General features: G+C 37.2%; 1 pseudogene; it reads left to right on the forward strand.

Annotated features, from left to right (window-relative positions):
- The first annotated feature begins 7,113 nt into the window (after positions 1 to 7,113).
- Positions 7,114 to 7,710, forward strand: LOC132560387 (uncharacterized; annotated as a pseudogene).
- The last annotated feature ends 7,206 nt before the right edge of the window (positions 7,711 to 14,916 follow it).

The raw sequence follows: 14,916 nt of genomic DNA on the forward strand, positions 1-14,916 counted from the left end.
GACTCATGTCCGTACACATGTACTTTGTCGCACTATCGACTCATGTCCGTACACATGAACTTTGTTGCTCTTTGTCGCACTATCGACTCATGTCCGTACACATGTACTTTGTCGCACTATCGACTCATGTCCGTACACATGAACTTTGTTGCTCTTTGTCGCACTATCGACTCATGTCCGCACACATGTACTTTGTTGCTCTTTGTCGCACTATCGACTCATGTCCGTACACATGAACTTTGTTGCTCTTTGTCGCACTATCGACTCATGTCCGTACACATGTACTTTGTCGCACTATCGACTCATGTCCGTACACCTGTACTTTGTTGCTCTTTGTCGCACTATCGACTCATGTCCGCACACCTGTACTTTGTTGCTCTTTGTCGCACTATCGACTCATGTCCGTACACATGTACTTTGTTGCTCTTTGTCGCACTATCGACTCATGTCCGCACACATGTACTTTGTCACACTATCGACTCATGTCCGCACACATGTACTTTGTTGCTCTTTGTCGCACTATCGACTCATGTCCGTACACATGTACTTTGTTGCTCTTTGTCGCACTATCAACTCATGTCCGCACACATGTACTTTGTCACACTATCGACTCATGTCCGCACACATGTACTTTGTTGCTCTTTGTCGCACTATCGACTCATGTCCGCACACATGTACTTTGTTGCTCTTTGTCGCACTATCGACTCATGTCCGCACACATGTACTTTGTCACACTATCGACTCATGTCCGCACACATTTACTTTGTTGCTCTTTGTCGCACTATCGATTCATATCCGTACACATGTACTTTGTTGCTGTTTGTCGCACTATCGACTCATGTCCTTACACATGTACTTTGTTGCTCTTTGTCGCACTATCGATTCATGTCCGTACACATGAACTTTGTTGCTCTTTGTCGCACTATCGACTCATGTCCGTACACATGTACTTTGTCGCACTATCGACTCATGTCCGTACAGCTGTACTTTGTTGCTCTTTGTCGCACTATCGACTCATGTCCTTACACCTGTACTTTGTTGCTCGTTGTCACACTATCGACTCATGTCCGCACACATTTACTTTGTTGCTCTTTGTCGCACTATCGACTCATTTCCGCACACATTTACTTTGTTGCTCTTTGTCGCACTATCGATTCATGTCCGTACACATGAACTTTGTTGCTCTTTGTCGCACTATCGACTCATGTCCGCACACATGTACTTTGTCACACTATCGACTCATGTCCGCACACATGTACTTTGTCACACTATCGACTCATGTCCGCACACATTTACTTTGTTGCTCTTTGTCGCACTATCGATTCATGTCCGTACACATGTACTTTGTTGCTCTTTGTCGCACTATCGACTCATGTCCTTACACATGTACTTTGTTGCTCTTTGTCGCACTATCGATTCATGTCCGTACACATGAACTTTGTTGCTCTTTGTCGCACTATCGACTCATGTCCGTACACATGTACTTTGTCGCACTATCGACTCATGTCCGTACAGCTGTACTTTGTTGCTCTTTGTCGCACTATCGACTCATGTCCTTACACCTGTACTTTGTTGCTCGTTGTCACACTATCGACTCATGTCCGCACACATTTACTTTGTTGCTCTTTGTCGCACTATCGACTCATTTCCGCACACATTTACTTTGTTGCTCTTTGTCGCACTATCGTTTCATGTCCGTACACATTTACTTTGTTGCTCTTTGTTGCACTATCGACTCATGTCCACACACATGTACCTTGTCACACTATCGACTCATGTCCGCACACATATACTTTGTTGCTCTTTGTCGCACTATCGACTCATGTTCGCACACATGTACTTTGTTGCTCTTTGTCGCACTGTCGACTCATGTCCGCACACATGTACTTTGTCACACTATCGACTCATGTCCGCACACATGTACTTTGTTGCTCTTTGTCACACTATCGACTCATTTCCGCACACATGTACTTTGTTGCTGTTTGTCGCACTATCGATTCATGTCCGTACACATGTACTTTGTTGCTCTTTGTCGCACTATCGATTCATGTCCGTACACATGTACTTTGTTGCTCTTTCTCGCACTATCGACTCGTAAGATAGCATTGTAACTACATCTTACATGTGTAGACCGTACCTTAGATTTAAACCATGTTTTATTAGGATCATTTTTATATACAAAGAGATCAAATATTCTAAATGATATTATTAATAATTTCCTTATATAGAGTTTTACAAAATTAATAATACCAAATATGTACAAGACGGGATGATTAGCTATAGAATATATATACGGATGTCTAAACGTACTCAACAACAACAAAACAAGGTTATCAAGTTGTACAACAAAACGTTGGTTGTTCATACAGACATTTTCAGTTATTTATGTGTTTTGTAGGAATCTCTTGATTAGTTGCCGAAATCAGCCAGGTGTGGAATTCAAAGATTGTCTTGTAGAATAAAACAGATTTCTTTCGCTTTAACCGAGATTTGTTCAGTTAAATTTCGTAAAATGCTTCATTCATTATCTCAAAACCTTTACCATTTAAAGACTTATCCTTTGCTTTCAAAGTGTATAGATTAAGAGAGAGAAATGGCTATTGGCATGCTGCAGTTGGCGCAGTGCATCGCGAGGTTGAAAAACGGTTTGGGTGTAGCCAAAAGGTGGTATGTCATTTATGGCAACGGTTTAATGCGACCGCTTCAACACTTGACCATTTGAGAAGTGACCGACCTCGAGTTACCTTCCCTCGTGGAGACCGTATAATACTGCCGCAGCATCTTCGGGGGTCAACTTCAGATTTGATGGGGAGGGGTGGGTTTTGGGGTGGGGTTTTTTTTTTTGGGGGGGGGGGGAGGTAGTGTGATGATCTGGGGCAGCATTTCCGTTTGAAATCGAAGCAAATTGGTCATTTTCAATGGAAATTTAAAATGCAATTAAGTATCGGGACCAACTTTTAGTATTCGTCGCCGTTCCGTTTTTTCGGCGTCAGTGAACTGGGTCGATATCGCAGCATGAAGAATGAAAAACCCCTCGATCTGAACGCAAAAAAGCACGTCTGGGATGTGTGCGGGGTCGGCCAAAACTGTCCTCAAATTTACAGGAACTGGCGCAAACAATGAACGATGAGTGGAACGCCATCAAGGCTCACACCATTCGACGATGTACATAATATGCATCGGCGTTGTAATGCTTGGGTCCCAGCCAAGGGTAGTCACACAAGTTAATAACACGTTCTTAGAGACATATCTACCACATGTCTTGTACCTCATACAAATATCACCGAACCATGACGAATTCTTTTATTACAGTACATTTAATCATACAATTAACAATCATAATACATGATACATGGAAACATAAAAACATACAGTACTACGAAGACACAATCTACACAACCTACAGAAAAACGTATAACTATGACATATTCAATAGAATGTACAGTATATGTGTACATATAATTTACGAAAGTACTTGAATATTTCACTCTTATTGTTTTATGTGGGGATATATATATGTATATGGGCAATATTCGCTAATGAAATTTTAGTGTCAAAGTGGTTTATCCAATAAAAGACAAAAAAAAAATCATGTAATTATGGAGAATAAACATTGTTTAAATATTAAAGTTGGTTTATTTTTATCGTCATATGAAAAAACAAATTGATCTAATTGATTAAATAACAAGGAAGCAGCACAAGTTGTACGCCGCCAGTGGATAAATTATAGGCAAAAAGTGTGACATTTCTGCAGTAGTGAAACTCCGAGTCGTATTTCTTAAATGCCTGAAGAACTGTGGTGCTGTAAAAGTTGTTAATCAACTGCAAAATGATCGGTCTATCGATAAAAACGCTTGTTTTGTACAGGATTTGATTATTGTTGCAAAAATGTAGGACTGAAAATAGACCAATGTACGTAACTTTTCGCGTCAACGAACGTTACGTGCACGTTTCCCTCAGTAAATTTGTTTGGAAACGCATCATCGACACGGCATTTGCAAATTTACGAAGTGTCAACACAATTTTTGATGTAATTTTCATCAATTAACTGGAGTTCGGAAAATATATCAGGTAATAAAAGATAATTAATTTCCGTGTCCAAACTACCCTAAAATACCCCCTCTCTTTGGAACAGTTGTATTTCTGTAACAGATCGCGTAATGATAACGTTTTTTTGCGATATTTCGACCCGCTCCCAGTAACGTTAACAAGTTTTCCCAAAATGGCGTCTATCGGTGTAGAGGAACTCAAGGAGACAACGGAATCTGGTAATTTTGATCACGTAATGAAGTGTTACGCACACATTCGGAGCAAAATATGATAATGTTGTGTGATTTTTTTCTTTGTATTTTTCAACAAAAAAGAAAAAAACAGTAGATCTGGTATTTGAAACAGGTTTGGCCTCACGATAGCGATTATTGGTGGGAACGATTTCCGTACGTATCCTTGACCCGAAAATAAATAGTTGCACGTTTTTGGTGTCAATGTTACATGCGACTACTTAAACGACATTATATTTGAGATTTGTGGGAGTATAATTATAATATACATACAGATCGTGTATTGGGGGGCGGGGGGGGGGCTTTTTATATGTTTTAATAGCATTTCTGGCATGCTTTATGATTCACATTTTTTGTGTCTATGTTACATGCAACATATGTGTAACTACTTTATTACTGAAATGAGAAGGTTGCAAACATATTGATAGAATTTTCTTTATACGACAGTAACACAATGAAAAAATGACTTTTCTTGTTTACCAAGAACATAATTCTGATGATATGTATCTCTAAATAATTACATGTAACATTGACAAAACAATAAGAGGAAACCTGTTTTCATAGAATTTCTGAAATACATGATAAATTTGAAAAATGCATTTTTTGTAAGTCGAGATGATGGACAATGTTTTGAGATAAACAAACCTAATACTAAACTTTAAGCAGGTCAAAGAACCATCAATCTCAGTTTGGGAATAGTGTCAATGTTACATGCTCTAAATTCATAAATTCTCATTGTTCTTAACTGAAGTAAGTTTCAAAATGATTTTTGTTACACAAAGAAAGACACACTTTACAGCTACACTTCAAACAAGATTTGTAGGCTTATGAATATTTTAATTTTTTTCTTGCAATGTCACACTTAGGGTTACATTAGCGAATTCTTGCCCATATATTAAATTTTCTGTTTTTGTTATTATCATTATATTATCTATGTTATCTATCAATAGTTTAATCACCAAATAAATAATACTTAACATGTAATAGTATATCAAATTATTTCCGAGTCAAATCCGGAGTTCATTATCCTGCCGTCAGTCTGGTTTTCAGTTTTTAAGTTTATAAACGTATCGCGTGATCGGGTGTAGCGTGTGAACTTATATTTTAGTCGTGTTGTTGTGTCAGCTGCAGTGGGTGTTGGTTAACAACCAGTAAGTATTATTTTACAAAAATGGACTGTGTATCCGGCACAGTAATGATATATATGCCCTTATCTTTCTGATAGTCTCCGAGCACACGTTCGGTGACAACACTATACAGTAGGTCTACTACTAATGTTTATGTAGTCCTATATTAAATTGCTGATTTAAGTTGTGTTTTACTGTAATTTTTCCTTGTATTTTGAATACCTTTCTTATGATTATTGATAATTGTAATAAAAGGTATGTCTCTGATTTAATATAATTCAAAGTTCAGATTTCCCTTGGTGGCCTTGTGACGCCTGGGTTTACATATATTTAAACATTGAGTGTGTAGTTGTCCATATCAGGGACGTAGATAACAGTTATCTACGTCCCTGTCCATATGAATATATGATTAAATAAGTAGGTCGATTTATTTCTGAATTCAGAATAATTAAATCAATTACTGCCAGTTTTCTCTTCCAGATTTGCTTTTGATATGAAATAATTAACAGACAATACACACGAAGGAATTTTGTCTAAAGAACACCCAGCATATCCTAAAAGGTTTTATATGGAAGTTTTCTGTATTTGTTTTCATCTACTGTCATTTGTATGTGTTGTTTGAATATGTTTGCTATATTTACCTGTATTGTTTTTGCCTCACTAATATAGTAACTTTTGTATATGTTGTATCCGATCAAAGTTAAAAGGTGATTAATTTCCTGATAATTTAGATATTCTATTTTACAGCCAATTGCTAGGTTTTTTTTTATCGTCAACATGTCTTTTTAAGTCTGATGACCTATTTCGATCGCCTTTTGTCCGGCGTCGTCCGTCGTAAATATTTTCATCTTCTTCTCAAGTTCTACCTGTGACATTGAGCTGAAACTTACCTGAAATGATCGTGACACGGTCCTGACGAAAGTTTGTTAATTTCGGGTTGGTTCGAAATCCAACATGGCCGCCATCTTGAAAACACATTTTCGACTTCTTCTCAAGTTCAAAATTTGAAATCTTGTATTTTATGTCAGATGACCGTTAAGGCCCATAGGCCTCTTGTTAATCTCCACATATCAGATAATAACGGATTTTACTCGTTATTTAAATCCATAAGAAGACATCCTGCTGAATCAGGAGATTTCTTATTTATCATACTTCACTGAAACCTGACATACCTATCGTCGGTACAAGTCTTGATAGCCATTTCTTATTTGTTAAGTATATACATTTGTATGTCGAAGTGTTTTGAGTCCTTTCCTCATGGCCTTATTCAGATGTTTCTTTTCGTTTTGATATACTTATTGCCGTTAAACAGTGACATTAATGGAACGGGTAAACAATCTCCCTATATCTCAATACATAATTAACATAAAACAAAGAATTATCATCGCGTGCAAGGTCTGAGAAATCAAGCGGATACTCTTAATTCCTTGAAGTATCCCCAGTTCATGGCCATAACAATAAGTTGTCAGAACAAATTTGAATTTACCACATATCTTTCAATACTACCTGTACGTGTCAAAGTTCAGCTCATTATTCTCATCTGGTTCCGAAAAAAGACGCGAATACTGATAAATTCTTGAAATATTCCCAGTTCAAGAGCCAGAAGGAAATTGGTCGACCGGGAACGAATATAAGTCATAGCAAATGCTGCGGTACCAGTTACTATACTAGAAATACCATAATTTTCCAATTTTCTTACAGGTGAAATGAGCGGATATGCTTCGTATGACGATGCGCATGACGCAAAATACGACAAACCACATCCGGTACCTCTTGTCGTAGCCAATGCAGACACACTGAAAGGGTACGGAACAATTGTTACTGACTTTGAGAAAACGGAAGTTGAGATAACTCCGTGGCCAGTAAATGGATGGCGGAAGTTGTGTCCTGACACCGGAAGTGGTGGGGGCATTGTTAGTGGGGACTTCGTTTATAAATGGGAGGGAGACTCTTGTAAAGCCGTCAACAACGCTGTTGGTGGTGACTACATTACGGGAAGACTTCCACCGGAAGCTGATACAAAGAACCGCACATGCGTACTAACTAGAGAAGCTAATTACCATCCAGACGGAGGCCAGGTGTTCTTTCCACAAAATGGCGACGCATTTGTTGCCCTTTTGGCTCTTCCTGGAGATGACATCAAACCAGAAGATTTTGTAGCTTTTTATTTCGATGGGTCCTTTGGGGTTCAGATTCATGCGAACATTTGGCACCAACCCGTTTACCCCATTAATGATGACGCCGTGTTTCTAGGAAAACAGGGCGCCGTACACGCATGCGTGGCGGTGGACACTGCTATCGAATTCAACAGATACTTATCAGTCCCTTTAAAGGTAAACAATTGAATATCAAATAGTGACACATCAGCTTCAGGAAAACGTCAGGATTTCCTTTTCCGCACAAGAACTCTCTTAAGTATACCCCGGTCAGAAGGGCCAAGTGAACTATGTGTACTTTCCTTTTCCGCACAATATGTCTTATTAAGTATACCCCGGTCAGAAGGGCCAAGTGAACTTTGTGTACTTTCCTTTTCCGCACAATATGTCTTATTAAGTATACCCCGGTCAGAAGGGCCAAGTGAACTTTGTGTACTTTCCTTTTCCGCACAATATAACTTATTAAGTACATCTTGGTCAGAAGGGCCAAGTGAACTATGTGTACTTTCCTTTTCCGCACAATATGTCTTATTAAGCTTACCCTGGTCAGAAAGGCCAAGTGAACTTTGTGTACTTTCCTTTTCCGCACAGTATGTCTTATTAAGCTTACCCTGGTCAGAAAGGCCATGTGAACTTTGTGTACTTTCCTTTTTCGCACAATATAACTTATTAAGTACATCTTGGTCAGAAGGGCCAAGTGAACATTGTGTACTTTCCTTTTCCGCACAATATAACTTATTAAGTATATCTTGGTCAGAAGGGCCAAAGTGACCTTAGTGTACTTTGCTTTTCTGCACAATATGTCTTATTAAGTATATCCCGGTCAGCAGGGCCAAGAGAACTTTTGCCTTGGTGCGGGTTCTGTCGCCCGTCCGGCGTCAACATTTCCCTGTAAACGATTTCAATTCTGAAACCAAAAGGCTCGGAATCATGATGTTTGACTGGAATGTTCCTTGGACGGACGAAGCCAAGTGTTTGCGTAGAGAAGTAACCTTGAATAAAATCAGGTCACGGAGGTCAAATTTGTTGAAACCTGCAAATTATTTCTTCTAATCAACCAAAAGTCCAAGAGTAATGACTGGTTTCTTCCTAGATCAAACCATAAGAAAACTCGCTATCAGAAATGACCTTGACTTATTTTCAAGGTGTCAGTTGCCAAATTTGTTAAAACATCAATTAACATTTGACTGATTGAAATTATGTTCCAGCAATGTTTAAGAAATAAAATGACCTTGAACCATATTCAAGGCCAAGGGGGTCAAATTTGTTAAAACCGTCAAGCTACTTCTTTTCATTAACAAACAATTCGAAAGTCGACGATGCGAAACGTTAATGTATTTATGAGAAGCATTGAATGCGATGGTAGCGATGCAGGCCTCTTAGGCCTCTTCTTTTCATTAGATATTATAGTATTGTTACTTACATGGATTGATGAAGGTAAGTGTACATCGTGCATGTACCATTTGTTCCAGTTTCACTTTCCTTCGTCTGTCCATGCAAGCGACAAAATAAACAATCCTTATTCTCTCATTAAACAGATTAAAACTCCTGCCACTCGACCACACATTAAGTCAACAGTGCAGTTCAATGAATTTTCATTTTGTTATATATTGCAGTTACTGCACATTTGTACAGGCATACAAAACAACTGCTACCTAGCTTCATTCGTTACTAGGCAACAACAAATTCCAAAAAAGATTTAATTATTGTGATATAGATTAATTTTAAATAGATGAAAAAAATTATGATGGAAAAACTTTCAAAAGTGTTCCTTGTTAGGGGTTGTGGTAATAACACTTCGAGTTTGTGATTTGGTCTCGAGTCACATAAAGTACAGTCTTAAACAAGATGTTGAGAATGGTTACGGGTTTATTTAGTGTCGTGGAAGGTTTTTGAACAGTGACACGAAGTGCCGATCCGGCCGGAGCAGTGAAAGGTTAAAATATATTGACAGGTAAAAATATATTGACAGGTAAAAATGTATTGACAGAGGTAAAAAGGTATTGACAGAGGTAAAAAAGTATTCACAGAGGTAAAAAGGTATTGACAGAGGTAAAAATGTATTAACAGGTAAAAATGTATTGACAGAAGTAAAAAGGTATTGACAGAGGTAAAAAGGTATTGACAGGTAAAAATGTATTGACAGAAGTAAAAAGGTATTGACATATGTAAAAAGGTATTGACAGAGGTACAAAATGTATTTACAGAGGTAAAAGGTATTGACAGGTAAGCTGGTATTGACAGAAGAAAAAAAGGTATTGACAGAGGTAAAATGGTATTGACAGGTAAAATTGTATAGACAGGTAAAAATGTATTGACAGGTTAAAATGTATTGACAGGTAAAAATGTATTGACAGGTTAAAAGGTATTGACAGAGGCTAATATCATAATAACGAAATCCGTACTTTAACATGAGAAAATTATCGAGAAGGAGAATTGTGCACGTGATGGTACTTTCGGGAAAGTTAGCTTTATGTCAGATCACGCACTTTAAAACTTACTTCATTATTCCGGCATTTTTCATTTGCATATATAAAAAGCCCTTTTTTATGCTAAGACATGTACAGTATTCATGTACAACAATCCTGCATAACGATGCACCGTTGGATTGGGTTAAGTAAAATTCTCGTGTTGGAAGGAACAGTAAGCAGTGTTTCTGGGGAACTACTGATAATTCAAATAATACTTTAACATACTGTTTTGTATAATGTACAAAAAATTCTGTATCACGAGAATAAATTACATTTTCAAACCAATTTATTGTGATTTTTTTTCAATTTCTGATAGCTAAAAATATACTTGTGAAAGCACACTAGCCCTTATAATCCATTATCTTTTTAGTGACGTCATTTGGATTGTGATTGATAAATAATGGGTAAGAAACGGCCATCACATAGTTGTCATGGTTATTGGAATTTCTGTAAGTTAAATAAGAGAAAGATAGATGAATATTTATAGTAAATAAGTCTTATTCATTATTGCGAATTTCTGCGTTGAACATGGATATCGAACGAGTTGAATAGATTGTCCGAATTTGAGGCTCCAGATACGAGAATGCATCGCTGAGATTTTTTAAAATTTCTATAACAATAATCATGTGTTATTATATTCAATGAAGAGCAATCAGAACGGTAGCGCAATTAAAATTTTAATGACTTAATCGGCTTCCATTTTTGCCATCTACCTCGGACCTACGTAGTTCGTCAAGTGAGTTTTCCTCGTATCATTTATATGGTACGACAGCTTAGAGCGAATTTCACGACAACACCTGTCTTATCTCAGTTACGCTGATCTCGTCATACTAAAGATAGTAAGGGATCGTGTTCTCTGGTGTCTTACGTAATTAAAGGTCACGTAAAGGTGACCAACAGGTTCAAGAAGCATGTTCATCGTAGTAAATAAAATATGATGGAAAAGAAATATTAGAATAATTTTCATGCTCTCAAGAGTTTTTTTTTATTAACTATACACATGGGTGATTATGTAAATAATTTGTTATCACGCATCAATTACTTTTCATCTGGTCATACATTTTGTCCGTCTCGCCAACCCTTTAAGCTCTGTTCGTTTGGAAAGGTTATGATAATCATAGTTAATTGATAGTTAATAATCACCCTCGATCATAAGTGAAGATCGACATAATCACCACGACTTCATTCCTGTGAAAACAGCAAGCGGGTTTTCAGGCGTGCATACATTGTTAAAGTGGTTTGTGCTTTTCGTCTAGAAAGCAATCTTTGTATAGATGGTTTCAGACCATTACTTAGCCCAGAGACGTATATATCACACACGTCTCTGCTTAGCCTTTTAAAACAACTTTTACAAAAATCATCAGAATTCAAACTTTTAGCGTGTCACACAAACAATGAATAAATATTGTTTACTTAAAAATCAAGTTATTTTAATAACTACATGTGTACAACAGGGGTTCCTTTTTTGGGCTATAAATCAATATTTAAATGGAAATTTTATTTATTTTACAACAATTGCGAAACAAGCTATTTCAACTTATACTTATTATTCTTGTTTGCCTGGATGTAAGCACGCGAGGGGTCTTATTGTGGGAGGAAACCAAGTATCCAGGGAAAACCCTCGTGGTCGGGCAGGTGACCCCTTACCTTTTCACGTCCGTTACGGGACGTAAACCCCAGACGGCCAGGTGAAAGACGAGTGCGTTACAACTGCCCAAATAACAGTGACACTTTTATCAAGAGATGATTATGAAAATAAACTGTATATCTTATGATTATCATCAACCTTTTAAAATAAAATATATAGCTACTCATTTAATGACAATCATAGTGCATCTTCCGATCCAGATTTTAACATTTCTTTCGGTAACTTTGGAATTTATTTAGTCGCCTCCTAGGTTCATAATTCAAGCCCTTAACATCACTGACGAGTCCTCTAAATACGAATGGCTGTGTATGATGCAGTTTAGTTCATCCTGGCTACAGTGTGTTTATTTCTAATATATGTGTTTGAAGGCGGTATTTTGTGTAGAATTGTCAACCCTTATATCTACATTTTCTGCTTCCAAAATCATTGATGAGTACTAGAAATAAATACCGTGACTTTAATGTGTAAGATTACCTATTATCCCGCATTTTCGGTATCTGTTACTAAATCTATAGAAGATAGTAAGGTGCTGCTTATATTTACTTTTGCTTTTCATCAATCCTAATGGGATCATGGCAACCGCCATCAACTGTGGGTAGTCGGCATCAAAATGCAGTCCTTACATTATCCTTTGTATTTTATTATTATTTTTGTTGTTTTTGAAGACTTGGTCTTTGCAGTTAAACTTTAAGCTGGACGTGTTTGATGCTCGTAAGTTTGCCTGTTAGTTCTGTTGTTGTAGAACATTTTCTCATTGAAGAACCTGACATAACCTACCTGTATTTACAAGACGGATGTCGTCGATGAAGCAGAAGACGCTTCATCGACGACATCCGTCTTGTAATTTCGAGATAAAATAGAACACAACGTGGCCGGATTACGCTTCCGTGGTATTTTCAACAGCTGTATTTTATTATTCCCCGCTTTCACCGCAATGTGGGATATTAATTTGGGTTTGCCCAGTCGTCCATCCGTCCATCCGTCTGTCTGTTACTTTCGTTTCCGTGTTCTAACTTCCCCAAATATCATCCAATTTGGATGGAACTTGGTCAGCAGATGCATGTTATGTTTACCCCTATCCTCTAAAATATTTTCTTAAAATATGTTTAGGAAGCGGGGGATATGAATTCCATTAATTTGCTTGTTGTTCTACATATTAGGTCAGTGTAAAAACTCATATCTATAGTTCAGTTGTGTCAATTTAGAATTGTACCTTCAGTATTGTTTGTATAAGGTACCACTTTCCACAACATGAGCAGCCAAAATGTCTACAATCAGCGTTTGTTCCAGTAATGCAGAAATACCCCCAGATCACCTCCCTCTAGACCCTTACACCATTTCTCTCCCTTTTCCCCGCAAAAGTTATATGTATTATTGTCAACACTGTTCCATTTTATAGATATAAGGAGACGGATTTACATAAGTACTTTTCCTTGTTCCCGAATCATTTCATTGATTGTACCATATATCTTCTTGCAATATTCACCAAGAAAATAAAGTTTTAACAAAATTCGTCCATGTTCATGGACAAACAGGGCGAAAGTGAGACGGGGCGAAATTTTTCCTGTGTACAGTAAGTACATATATGTTTCTCATCTGCTGAAAGGCGTAATAGTTAACGTAAAACCGGTTAAATAAACATAATGAAACAAAATAGATACATAGAATTAAAAACACACATATATATATATATATAAGAATATATCTAGCATATTCAGCACTTCGATTAATAAAATACAGTATAGACAGGGGCGTAGCTAGCCCAGCAGAAATGAGGCGAGGGTCTGAATTTCATGATTTCAAAGATGTTTTAAAACGTTTTCTGAGACATTTTTTTTTATTTATTTCACAACAAACTTCAACCCCTGATATTTATGTTCAACCTTAGTTTTGTAATTTTGTCCGACATACTCTATGCACGGATTTTTTTTTATGTGTAAGCCCGGGCTTTTTCTTTCTATGGAAGCTACGCCCCTGATAGACAAGAAATTACATTGTTATTTTTCACAAATTAGTTGCATCATTTATAAGCTTACCCGTCAACTTGAAATCTGTAGTGCTTAAAGGCTGAACAAGTTTGAATACATCCTACGGGTTTTTATATGTTCACAAATCATATTGATACACTGGGCATGCTAAGACAGAAAATTCGTCCTCAATATCATGGCTAGGGTAACAAATTTTATCTTTACATTAATTTATTTCTATATTTGCAAATATCCTGATATTAGTATACTTTGCTCGTTCTGGTTGTGCTTCATTTTCGATTCTTGGCGTCCCTCACGACACCCGTCCTCGTATTTCTCTGGCTGTTTACAAGGACGTTAGTTAAACATCAATAACATGTATGGCTGTATCGTGTTGGTAGAGATGTGAACAGTTGGAATAAAGATAATTTTAATGAATATTTATATATAAAAGTAAACACGTTTTAGCTCACCTGGCCCGAAGGGGTTTTAATCAAATTTGGTCTGTAGAATCCGTGGGGAAAGTGGAAGCAATTTTGTGCAAATGGTTGGTCTGCTCCCTATATCTTCTATAATTGCAGGATATTGTCCAGATTTTTTCTGAAGTATGCTTGGGTGAAGGGAAATCAGTTTTGTATAAAGCGTGGGTGTTTGCCCCAGGGACCAGATGGGCGGTGCCAAAAAGTGAAAATCTAACCCCCAGGAAGATTTAGTTAATTTTCATATCATTGCTTTGCTCCATCAACAATTCATTTTGATCTTTGGGTCTTTGAAACAGTTCTGATCCCGACTGTATGAATATAGCATTGCTGAGCATCAGGAGATAAACACAATCATAACTGGTGATTTGTCTGGTTGACTTGTCCCATCCCAGGACAGATTATATATTTGAAGTCTTTGCGATTATCATCCCATAACTTAATAGCATTGCTGAATATCAAGAGATTAAAAACTTATCTCTGTCTCCATTTTTAGGGAATTTAAAGCTGTATCTGTTGGGTGAGGCTCATTAGGGAAATATTTTCCTTCTAAAGAAATGTTTTTCGTTATTGACTTAAATATCCAGGTGAGCGATACAGGCCTTCTGTGCCTCTTGTGTTCACTTGCAAAATGGACAGTAGATAATAACACCAATCAGAGCGGGTACATTTTTGCTGTCATGCTATCATTAAAAATAGAGAACAAAAATTGAAATAAGCTTAGAGAAAATTTGGAAAAATTCTTTAAACTATGGGTGGTTATCGGCAGCAGTCTGGCGTATCGGTAC

Source organism: Ylistrum balloti, unplaced genomic scaffold (genome assembly GCF_031769215.1).
Source record: "Ylistrum balloti isolate Yb309-2 unplaced genomic scaffold, AGI_CSIRO_Ybal_v1 Utg371054, whole genome shotgun sequence".
NCBI classification, from domain to species: domain Eukaryota; kingdom Metazoa; phylum Mollusca; class Bivalvia; order Pectinida; family Pectinidae; genus Ylistrum; species Ylistrum balloti.